The following is a 12,742-nucleotide window of genomic DNA, read 5'->3' as shown; positions in this document are numbered from 1 at the left end:
AACCCCCGCCCCGGTCCTGTCTGCTGCAGACGGGTGCTTAGCACAGAGTCCTGCATACAGGAAGCGCTCAGTCGATAGCGTGGATCGACTGATTGACAACGGGGCCCGTCCGCTGTGTGACATTCTGGGTCTCGTCGGAATGTTGATGGTCGATTTAACGGTGCATTAAAACAGCTACATCAGCTCATCGGTTCAATAAACGATGTGTAAGTCTGTCTCTTTGGAGATATTTTTCTTCAGATCTTCCGAAGAGCACGGTAAGAGCACGCTCTGATCTTGTCGCCCACCTTTCGCCAGGTTCCTCAACTCACTTCTATTCCCTCCTCTCCTCCTCACTGAGTCTGCCTGCTCCTGTCCTTAATTGTGGCAATTTCTTTAAGTGCGTACTTTGTCCCAAGCGTTGGAGTACCTATTGATCGGTGGTATTTACTGAGCATTTTCTGCATGCCGAATATTATGCCGAGCGCTTGTACACCAGATTTGGTAGACACAATTCCCACCCACGAGGAGCTTACAGGTAAAAGTCCCACCCGAGGCTCAATATCTATTTTGTCTCCGTTTTACAGATGAGGAAAGTGAGGACCAGAGAGGAGAAGCAACTTGCCCGAGGTCACACATCAGACTGGTGGCAGAGCCGGTATCTTGGCCTTCTCATCACCGCCTCTCTCCTGCCTGCTCTCCATCACCTCAATGTCCTCATGCAGAAAGGGCTCTCTTTGACTCTGCATGGCCTAAAAGAAAGAGCCCAGACCTGGGAAGAGGACCCGGATTCTCAACCTGGTTCTGCCACCTGCCTGCTGTAGTGTGGAGCATGAACTCTCCACCCAGAGGGGAAAAGGGGCTGCGTCTGATCGGCTTGTTATGAATCTACCTCGGTGCTTGGCAGGGAGGAGGTGTTAAGTGAATCACAAATTATAAATTATTCATTCATACTCATGTCTGTCTCCCCCTTTAGAATATAAGTTCGCTGCGGGCAAGAAACGTCTACCAACTCTGTTGTTCTCTCCCACACGCTTACTGTGTGTGTTACTTCACTTCTTTGTGCCTCACTTTCCTCATCCATAAAATGTGGATTAAATCCTACTCCCTCTTATCTAGGCTGTGAGCCCCAAATTGGACAGGGACTGTGTCTGGTATGATGATGTTGCACTGTCCCTGGCACAAGATTGGCGATTAACACAATAATTACTATTATGATTGTCGAAAGCAAGGAGTTTGAATCAAGCCTTTGGGCTTTATACCTGCTTTGTGTATGTCCTTGAAAAACACCGACCCAGCGGTACCTCTCCCTCTAGATTGTAAGCTCCTTGTGGGCAGGGAATATTCCCCAATTGGATGTGTTTGGGCTGGAACTGGAAGGAAAGCGCTCCAGTTATCAGTAAGGAAGAACTTCTCGAGAAACAGCACGGCCTAATGGAAAGAGCTCAGGCCTGAGTGTCAGAAGAACCTGGATTCTAATCCCGGCTCTGCCGCTTGTCTGCTGCGTCACCTCGGGCAAGTCATTTCACTTCTCTGGGCCTCAGTCTCCCGTCTGTAAAATGGAGATTAAGACGGTGAGGCCCATGTGAGACGGGGACTGTGTCCAACCTGATTAGCTCGTATCTACCTTAGAGCTTAGAACAGTACTTGCCACATAATAAGCGTTTAACACATACCATTATCATTATTATTGTTAGTGTTAGACACAGTCCCCATCCCAAATTGGACTCAGAGGGCAAAAGGGAAGGACGGGTGTTTAATTCCCATTTTACAGGTGAGGAAACTGAGGCCGAGAGAGGGTCCCACGGCAGGTAAGTGGAGGAGCCGCGATGAGACTCCTCAGTGCTGTGCTCTTTCCACTAGGCTGCGCTGCTTCTCAAGGATTGATGCAGGATTCACACCTAGAAATCATCCCAACCCCACTGGGGGGGACGTGGTAAGAAAACACAAAAGGATTGGAAAAATTCGGAGCGTGGAACTCCCCTCTGAGGAGCAGGGGCCGCCTCCGATCGGCTTCTTATGAATCCACCTTGGTGCTCAGCACAGTGCTTGGCAGAGAGTAGGTGCTCAAAAAATGAATCGCTCATTATAAATTATTCGTTCATAATCATGTCTGTCTCCCCCTCTAGAATGTAAGCTCACTGTGGGCAGAGAACATGTCTACAAACTCTGTTCTACTCTCCCACGTACAGGTTTCCGCGCACAGCGTAATCACTCAATAAATACCACTGATATTGATTGAGTGTGCAGTGTGGAAGCAATCGACTGCACAATTGAGGAAGCAATGTGGCCCAGTGGATGGAGCCCGGGCCTGGGAGTCAGAAGGATCTGAGTCTAATCCCGGCTTGACCGCCGTGGGACTTTGGGCAAGTCATTTTACTTCTCTGGGTCTCAGTTCCCTCATCTGTAAAATGGGAATGCGAGCCCCATGGAGGACAGGGACCGTGTCCAACTTGATTACCTTGTGCCTACCCCAGTGCTTAGAAAAGTGCCTGGCACAGAGTGAACGCTGAATACCATAAAAAAGGAAAAATATAAAAATCGATTTACCTTATTTCGAGGGCCGATTCTTCATCCAGGGGGACTCTGAGCCAGGTGACAGCCTGCTCCAACCGGTCCACACCGCTTCCTGATCGACATCTGCCCCTAGGGAGCGTAGAACAACAAGAAAATGGAATTTCCATATGTCTCCCGGCCTTCCCGACTATCCCATTCACACTCTCCTTCTTTCCCACATGTGGCTACCTGGGATGTTTGCATCCAAGAAGCATTTTAGCTCGCCCACTTTGTTCCCGAAGCTCACATCTTCCTCTCTGGCGGTCAGACCGGCCTCTGGGAGCCCGCTGTGAAATAACAAAGGGATTGTCAGTCAAGCCTGGAGCAGCCTGGCTCTGCAGAAAAGCCAAAGAACCCCTGGATTTTTGCCGAGAGACAGGAAGGGAGAGGCAGGATGGAGGTGCCTACGAGGAGTCTTCAACTTGCTACCTTTCCAGTTTTCTCAGGATTTGTCCACTGTACTTCAGGACTCCTAAACCATTGACTCCTTCTCTTCACATCTCCACATCAGCCCTTCCGTGTGCCCCACGTCCATCTTATCACAGCCTGGAAGAATCCAGAACCACCTGACTAGCTCATTACAGGCAGGGAACGTGTCTGCTAATTCCGTTGTACTGTGCTCTCCCAAGTGCTTAGGGCAGTGCTCTGCACACAGGGAATGCTCAATAAATATCATTGATTGACTGATTAGAAGGAGAGATCAGGCAGCAATAAGGGAACACCAAACAGAGGGTAGATGAATTGTTTTTTTTTTGTTTTGTTTTTTTATGGAAGTTGCTAAGCGCTTACAATGTGCCAGACACTGTATTAAGCGCTGGGGTAGTTACAAGCTAATCAAGTAGGACGTAGTCCATGTCCCACACGGGGCTCACAGTCTTAATCCCCATTTTACAGATGAGGGAACTGAGGCCCAGAGAAGTGAAGTGACTTGCCCAGTCATAGAGCAGACAAGTGGAGGAGCTGGAATTAGAATCCAGGTTCTTCCGAGTCCCCAGCCCATGCTCTGTTCACTAGGTCATGCTGCTTCAATTTCTGACAAACTGCAGGGAAGCAGAAAACCAAAGACCCAGTGGAGAAGTGGAAGCGGAAGGAGGAATTAGAAGAGGGAAGGAGGAGGAGGAAAAGGGTGTGGAAGAGAAAGTGGAGGAAGCACATTTTGGGCCGGGAACTCATCTACTAATCCTGTTGTATTGTCTTCTCCCAAGTGCTCAGTACAGTGCTCTGCCCATAGTAAGTGTTTAATAAATGCCATTGTTTGACTGAAGAGAATGGGGAAAAGGAGAAGGAAGAGGAGGAAGAGAATGGGGAGGAGGAGGAGGAGGAGAATGAAGAGGAAGAGGAGGAAGAGAATGAAGAGGGGAAGAAGAGGAAGAAGAGGGGAATGAAGAGGAAGAAGAGAATAAAGAAGAGGAGAAGAAGGGGAAGAAGAGGTGGAGAATGAAGAGGAGGATGAGTTAGTGGAGGAGGAAAATGAAGAGGAGGAGAATGAAGAAAAGAAGCTAGAAGAGGAACAAGAAAAGGAGGAGGAAATGAAGAAAAAGAGGAGGAAGAAGAGAAAAGGGAGGAAGAGGAGGCGCACAAGAAGGAGGAGAATAAGGGGACAGAGATCCGAAGATCAAACTTTGGCCAGGTTCCTTTCCCTCCCTTGCAATCAGCAAGATTTCTAGCCAGAACTCCTGAAGCGGGCGACATTCAGGAGCGATCCGGTCTCAGGAACGAGCAGGACCGCGGACACCAGGGTCCTGCCAGATCGTAGCTCCGCCCAAGAAAACTGGTCACCACGACGATCGCGAACCCGAAAGGACGAACATAACGAGAAAGACGCGACGAAGACGCATCGACACGCGGAGGTCCGAGTCGGCCCTAAACCTCCCTCCACCGAAAAAGGATCGGATTATCGTACGGGCCGCGGGCCGCGGAACGTAAATGAGACCTCCGGTCTGAGAACCGCTGCATTGTGTGTTCAGGTGCATTGAGGGTCAAATGTTTCTTTGGTTTCCTCATTATTTGCTCTGATTCTCGCCTGTCATTAGCTGCAGCAGCTCTGAAGAAAGCTACATAACAAAGGCCCACATCAATGGAGCTAATTAATTGGATTAATGGAAGGGCAGGACAAATGAGCTCCTGGCTTGGATAATTTCAATGAAAACCCCGATACCAACCCCCAAAGTCATTGGAATATGGATGAGGCAAATTGAGTTAAAATAGAGGAGATTTGCTGCATTCATTAGCCCGCCCACCCTCTGAAGTAGTTGTTTAATATGCAAACTATTAATATGCAAATCGGCACAAATGAAAAAGTGTGATTTTTTTTTTTTGTTAAACTCCGTTACACTGCCAGCTGCCTGGTGTGAAAGGGAATGCACTTGCGTGTGGGCACAGGAAGAAAGGAGAAGGGCTTGAGATCGTGTATGTCAGAAATTAATTAAAAATTGTGCCGGGGACGGATCAAACCTCTGTCGGTCGGGCCCTGTGAATTCAAGCGGGCGGTCGATGCGGAGGCACCGAGGGAAATGGTTGTTCTCCGGGGTGCCGAGGAGCGGCTGGGTGGGGCGGCCCAGAGGGCCGCTTTCTTCTTCACTCGCGCCCTCCGCCGTTTTGGACTTTGAGGCTGTCGGGGCTCCAGAAGGTCGGCTCGGTGTGGGCAGGGAATGTGTCTACCAACCCTGTTCTGTCGTCCTCTCCCAAGCGCTTAGTACAGTGCTCTGCATAGAACACAGGGTACAGTGCAAAACGCCACACATACTATAGTGGTCTGTACGCCGAGAAGCAGCGTGACCTAGAGGTAGAGCCCGGGCCTGGGAGTCAGAAGGGACAATTTTCTGCGGGTCCGCCGTCCAGAGGATGTTTCTCCGAAGGGGACACCTGACCTCCCCCAACTTTCTTGCTCTCCCTTCTGCCCCGTCTCTGCCCTTGGATCTGGGAACTTTCGACATCTGATATTCTCCCCAGGGACTGTCCCACTTCAATACGTTGTATCTCCCCCAGGACTTAGAAGAGTGCTTGGTACTTACTAAGCACTTTATAATTATAGCATTATTATCACTATTATTATTATTATCACCGGAATACCTTGCAATGAGATCAGTCATGGTCCCTCTCCCGTAAGGTGAATCGGCTCGCAATGGCACTGATACTCACAGAGGTCAAGTGATTGGCCCAACGTCACACAGTGACAAAGTGACTGGCCCAAGGTCACCGGTTCCAACTAGCCCTAACTCCATAGCACTCATGTACACATCTTTATATTATATATTATAAATGACTTATTTATTCATACTGATGTCTGTCTCCCCCCCGGAATGTAAGCTCGTTCTGGGAAGGGAACGGGTCTGCTACTTTTGATGTGTTGTCTTCTCCCAGCGCTTAGTACAGTGCTCAGCAAGTAGTAAGCACTCAATAAATACCACTGATTGATTGAATTACCCTTCCCGGATGGCCAGCAGTTCTTGGAAAGTTGATCCGGACTCAGGGGAGCCCAAGACACTCCTCACGCTGCTCAGTGAATAGAAATCTCTGTTGGGCGGTTCACCTTTGCTGAGAACTAATAATAATAATGATAATGCTGGTATTTGTTAAGTGCTGACTATGTGCCAAGCACTGTTCCAAGCGCTGGGATAGATGCAACTTAATTAGGTTGGACACAGTCCCTGTCCCACATGGGCTCACACTCTTCAATCCCATTTCACAGCTGAGGCAACTGAGGCCCAGAGAAGTGAAGTGACTTCCCCTAGGTCACACAGCAAGCAGTTGGCAGAGAGGGGGATTAGAACCCAGAACTGTGACTCCCAGGCCCAGGTTCTTTCCCCTAGGCCACGCTGCTTCCCCAGTTGTGCCTCAACTAAAGACAGATGGGGCTCTAGCAGCTGTTGCCCATCCCCCCTCCTCCTTTCCCCCCAGCCCCTTCCTCACGGGCCGTTGGCAACCTAAGAACCGGAGAACGGGTCGGCCCGAGTCTGGGGGCCAGCTGGGTTTGCCATCTGGTGGGGAGTCACACCCCGTGCCTCAATCTCCCCCCACCTGGAGCACGAGAGGTGGCAGGGGACAGCGGCAAGGGCACGAGACCAGAGGACTGACCTGAGGTCCGATCCCACCACTGCCGCTGGCCTGCTGTGTGACCTTGAGCCCGTCACTTGACCTCTCGGAGCATCGGTGCCCCCATCTGTGGTATTGCGAGCCGATTTGCCGTACGGGAGAGGGGCTGCGACTGATCTCATTGTAAGGTATTATGATGATAATAATGATAATAATAATGCTATAATTGCTAAGTGCTTAGTAAGTACCTCACACTGTTCTAAGTGCTAGAGTAGATAATGACGATGACAGTAATAATAATGATGATGGTACTTGTTAAGCGCTTACTATGTGCCAAGCAATAATCTAAGCACTTGGGGTGGGGGGGGGGGATACAAGGTAATCAGGTTGCCCCACCTGGGGTTCACAGTCTTAATCCTCATTTTACAGATGAGGTAACTGAGGCACAGAGAAGTTGTGACTTGTCCAAGGTTACACAGCTGACAAGTGACGGAGCAGGGATTAGAACCCATGATCTTTGACTCCCAAGCCGTTTCTCTTTCCACAGAGCCTTGCTGCTTCTCTGAGCCAAGCTGCTTCGCAAGGTACAAGAAAATAGAGTAGGACAATGCCTGTCCCACATGCAGCTTGCGGTCTAAGAATGAAGGTGAATAATAATAATGTTGGTATTTGTTAAGCGCTTACTATGTGCAGAGCACTGTTCTAAGCACTGGGGGAGATACAGGGTAATCAGGTTGTCCCACATGAGGCTCACAGTTAATCCCCATTTTACAGATGAGGTAACTGAGGCACAGAGAAGAGAAGTGACTTGCCCACAGTCACAAAGCTGACAAGTGGCAGAGTCGGGAGTCGAACCCATGATCTCTGACTCCGAAGCCCAGGCTCTTTCCACTGAGCCATGCTGATATTTAATCCCCATTGTACAGATGACAAAACCGAGGCAAGGGGGAATGACTTGCCGAAGATCACAAGGTAGGGAAATGGCGGAGCCGCGATTAGTACCCAGGTCCTCCGACTCCTACGCCCGGGTTTGGTACGCAGTAAGTGCTTCACAAACGCCACGATTATTATTTGAGGGGGCAAGGACTGGATCTGATCTGATATTATCTGACAAGCCACACCCAGGATGTTGTTATTATTTAGAAAGGAAATTCCTAGGGCCTCACTCACTGAGGCAGGCAGTCCCGCCTTGGCTGAGAAGCCTAGCACCCACGCTGTCTACAGATGTTTTCAGGGACCTATACGTTTCCAGATTCAGCCAACCTTTTCACGCAGGAATGAAAGAGCCCCCTCACTCCCTCTTCCAACCCCTCCGCCCCGCCGCAGCCAAGCCAGATGGTTTCTCCCCGAGTTCAGGGGTCACCCAGCTATCAGACCGGCCCACCCCCATCTCGAGGGGTGTGGGGGGGTGTGTGTTTGTTTTCCACAGCATCGCTCCAACCCCGCCAGGGGCAATCAGCTGCCCAGCTTGGTCCCCTCTGATCGCAGCTTGATGTACTCGAGAAGCAAACGAAGCCATCACTCTGTTTTGACTGAAGTCTCCCCCCGCTGGTTCCCTTCCTCTGTCTTCCCCCAGAATCCGCCTCTCGCCTCGAGAGACTGTTCCACTCCAACCGCTCAGAACACCCAGAATATGCCATTACCGGCCCGGCTTCCACAGCCTCGCCAGACGCTTCTTTCACAACTCCGGGCCCTGTTCTCTAACGCTCTCGGTTGGCACCCGCGACGCTCCCCGCACGGGGTTTTTCACCGCCGGCTCATTTCGGACGAAAGACAAACACCCAAAAAAACCGTGCTCCCGTTTCCGATAGGATCGCCAGCCTTCCTCACTGAAATGGAGATATTCATTAACCGACTCCTTTAGGGGAATGCACGTGGGGAGTTTGATCCTTCGGCATCTCCCGCTTCGTCTTTTGTTGCTTGAATAAAACCAAAGGTATGAGCTTCTGGCCAAGCGACTTTACTGAAGGTTTTAGAGAAACGGCGCGGCCTAGGGGATAGAGCTCGGGCCTGGGTTCTCACCCCGGCTCCGCCACTTGTCTGCTGGGTGACTTTGGGCAAGTCACTTCCCTTCTCTGGGCCTCAAGTTCCCTCGTCTGTAAAATGGGGATTGAGACTGTGAGCCCTATGTGGAACAAGAACTGTATCCAACCCTCTGAACTTATATCTACCCCGCAGCTTAGTACAGTCCCTGGCCCATAGCAAGCAATTAACAAATACCATAATTATTATTAATAGTACGAGGAGTAGCCGAAGTAGCCAAGAAGCAGCATGGCTCAGTAGAAAGAGCTTGGGCTTGGGAGTCAGAGGTCATGGGTTCTTCATCTGTAAAATGGGAAGACTGTGAGCCCTACGTGGGACAACCTGATTACCTTGTATCTACCCCAGCGCTTAGAACAGTGCTTGGCACCTAGTAATAGCTTAACAAATACCAACATCATTATCATTATTAGTAGGGGCAGCAGCCATAGTGATGGTGATCAAAAGAGCAACAGCAGCCATTATTGACAGAAGCAATAGCAGCCACGCTAGCCAAAGCCCCATCGGCAGCAGCAATAATAGTAATAATAATAATGATGATATTTTTCAAGCACTGTCCCAAGCGCTGGGGTAGACACAAGGTAATCGGGTTGTCCCACGTGGGGCTCACGGTCTTCATCCCCATTTCCCACATGAGGTCACCGAGGCCCAGCAAAGCGAGGCGGCCTGCCCGAGGTCACATACAGCAGACAGGTGGCGGAGCCGGGATTAGAACCCACGTCCTCTGACTCCCAAGCCCGGGCTCTTGCCACGGAGCCACGCTGCTTCCCAATAATGATGACGATGATGACGACAGCCGCAGCGGCGGCAGGAGGAGCGGTTGCAAGAGCAGCTGTAACAGAAGGACAGTAGCAACAATCGCAACAGTCCTAGAGGTAGCGAGAGCAGTGCCACCGTAGCGGGAACGGCAGCAGAAATAGCGGCAGGAATAACCGGGATGGTAGCGTAGCACTGATAGCAATAATAATCCGGAGGAAATGTGTTCTTGTTCTGAGGCTCCTCCAGGGTGATGCTTCCATTATCTGCTCTAGCCTTCCAGACCCTCCACTGTCCCTGTCACTTCGGAACTGCTTCCTGGATTAATGGTTCTATGAAGGACTAATTCTTAAGAGGGCGATGTCTTTTGCCGGCGAGTATTGATCTTTGTCAACCTCACCCTGAAAGAAAGAAAATATTGGCTTATTTACAGGAGGGAGTTCCAGCAGCTGGCAAGTCAGCCCCAAGATTCAGGGCCGCTCTGCGGCCCGGCAAATTCGGGAGACCGACAGCGGATTTTTTCCTCTGTCAAAATTGAAGTCCCTCCAAGGCCACAGCTCCTCGTGACGGTTTGGGGGAAAAAGGCAGAAGGGTCTGGGTGCAGGGTTTTCCACAGGCTGACGGAGCCTCGTGGCCGGGACAGGATCTGGGTGGAGGAAGGAAGTCGAGGTGAAGGAAGGGCAGAGAATGCCCAGAAATGTACTTGTGCTCTCGGAGTTTCTTCCTCTGCACCCCTTGGAAGAGAATTCAGACACTTTGGGGAGCAGCAGGGTTTAGTGGCTAGAGCCCAGGCCTGGGAGTCAGAAGGATCTGGGTTCTAATGCCGGCTCTGTCACTTGTCACTTCACTTCTCTGCACCTCAGTTTCCTCATCTGGAAAATGGGGATTAAGGACTGTGAGCTCCATATGGGACAGGGATGGTGTTCAACGCGATTAACTTGCATCTACCCCAGTGCTCAGTATAGTGTCTGGCATATAGTAAATGCTTAATACCATTATTATTATCATCATAATTAAAACTGGGTGACCTTGGGCAAGTCACTGACCCTCTCAGGGCCTCCGTTTTCTTATCCGTGAAAAGGGGATAAAATAGTTATCCCTCTCTTAGACTGTGAACCCTGCATGCACAGAGACAGAACTTTTTCTAATGATCTTGTTCCTAGCCCAGCTCTTGGAAGGGTGGTCTGATGGAAATAGTCTAGGTCTAGAAGTTAGAGGCCCTGGGTTCTAATCCTAGGTCTGCCACTTGTCTGCCGTATGCCTCAGTTCCCTCATCTGCAAAATCAGAATTCAACCCCTGTTCTCCCTCCAATTTAGACTGTGAGCCCCGTGTGGGACCTGATTATCTTGTATTACCCCAGTGCTTAGTACAGTGCTTGGCACACAGTAAGTGCTTGACAAACATCACAATTATTAAAAACCCTTGACCACATGATACCTGCTCGCTCAGGCAGAGAAGTGTTCAGTGTTCTGAAAAATAATAATGATAATAATAATAATAATTATGGTATTTGTTAAGTGCTTACTATGTGCCAGGCACTATACTGAAGGCTGGGATAGATACAAGGTGATTGGATTGGACACAGTCCCTGTGTCACATGGGGTTCGCAATTTCAATCCCCATTTTACAGATTATATAACCGAGGTCCAGAGAAGTGAAGTAATTAGCCCACGATAACCGAGCAGATAAGTAGCGGAGCTGGGATTAGAACCTAGGCCCTTCTGACCCCCAGGCTCATGCTTTATCCCCTAGGCCACGCTGCTTCCCGATTAAAGATACATTTCCTATCCGTCAAAACTATTTTTCAAGTATCTACTGTGTGCAGGGCACTGCCCTAGGCGCTCAGGAGAGGCTTTACAAAAGCCCAATCAATCAGTAGTATATACTGAACGCTTACTGTGTGAAGAGAATACAGCTTAATTCATTGCTCCCTGGCATCAAGGATCTTAGACTCTGTTCGGGGAAAAGGGACAGGCACAAATGATTCACAACTGGGGGAAAGAGGAGAGGGATAAGTTTCTCATCTCTCCATTCTTCGGTCCCCCACTTCTGCATCACCTATGTACTTGAGTCCTCACCCCCTAAGCCCTGTTGCTCTTGTCTCACCCCTTACCCCCACAGGACTTAGATACACGGATTTACACTCGGTTGTTTCTCCCAACCTGTAACTTATTTTAGTATCCATCTCTCCCTCTAGGTTGTAAACCCCAAAGTGAGGTGTCTTACCAAGGTCACCCAGCAGACAGTAGACTGTGTCTACTATTATCCAAAAGATAATTACTCTCCCCACCTTCAACGCCTTAGTGAAGGCATATCTCATCCAAGAGGCCTTCCTAGACTAAGCCCTCATTTCCTCCTCTCCCACTTCCTTCTGTGACACCTTTGTACTTGGATTTATTCGCCACCCTCCACTCAACCCCACAGCACTTATGTTCGGATCTGTCATTTATTTATTTATATTATTGCCTATCTCCCCCACTAGACTGTGAGCTCACTGCAGGCAGGGAGTGTGTCTACTAACTCAATTTGAAACTCTCCCAAGTGCTTAGAACAGTTCTTTGTACACGATAAGTGCTCAATCAATACGATATACACAATTGACTGATTATTATTTCTATCTCTCTCTCCTCCAAGGTCTCTGTCCAGATGAAGCGCTCAGTTAATATTAATGACTGACTGATTGAAAAAGACTACAACTGATTGTAGCAAGAATATGGAGAGATAACTTCATAGGTGGATAAATGGACTAATAATAGTAGCATCTGGAGATAAATAGTCCAAATCTAGAGCGATATATGGCTTCAGGGCTGAGGACGAATGTGTACACACACATGTCCATGCTAAGGGGGCTTTGGGGATTGATAGAGTAACAGGAGGTGAGGATTAATCAGGGAAGGCTCCTTGAAGGTGGTGGGATTTGAGGAGTGCTCAGTCACTGACTCTCTGGTTTCTGGGCGCTGCCAGCGTTTCTTGGGCCAAGCCTCAGCCACTTTCATGACCAGGACATCCCAACTGCCAGGTGAAAATAAAACCAAACCAAATTAAAATTGGTTCTTCATCTCTAACGACCTCTAAATCCATTAGCACACTAGTCCAGTATCTCGGGTTCCAATTCCACCTCGGAAACTGTGAAAATCTCTGAGTTCAAATTGTGAGCACAGGATTATTTTTCCCCCTCGGGTGGGCTGGGGGGGGGGAACGGGGGTTGGAGAGGGGAAGCAAGCCTCTGATTGGCCCACAGGCTGCCTGATTGACAGTTGCCGCCCTAGAGTGCTGGCAGGGCTTCACTTCCCTCCTAGCTGCCCCTTTCCCTCTGGAGAAAAGTAACACTGCCAAACTGCAGACACGTTGGTTTGGCATTTTCTATATTCAGAA

The sequence above is a fragment of the Ornithorhynchus anatinus genome, chromosome 21 (genome assembly GCF_004115215.2).
Source record: "Ornithorhynchus anatinus isolate Pmale09 chromosome 21, mOrnAna1.pri.v4, whole genome shotgun sequence".
NCBI lineage: Eukaryota > Metazoa > Chordata > Mammalia > Monotremata > Ornithorhynchidae > Ornithorhynchus > Ornithorhynchus anatinus.
The sequence above is the reverse complement of the archived record's forward strand: the minus strand, read 5'-3'. Positions refer to the sequence as shown.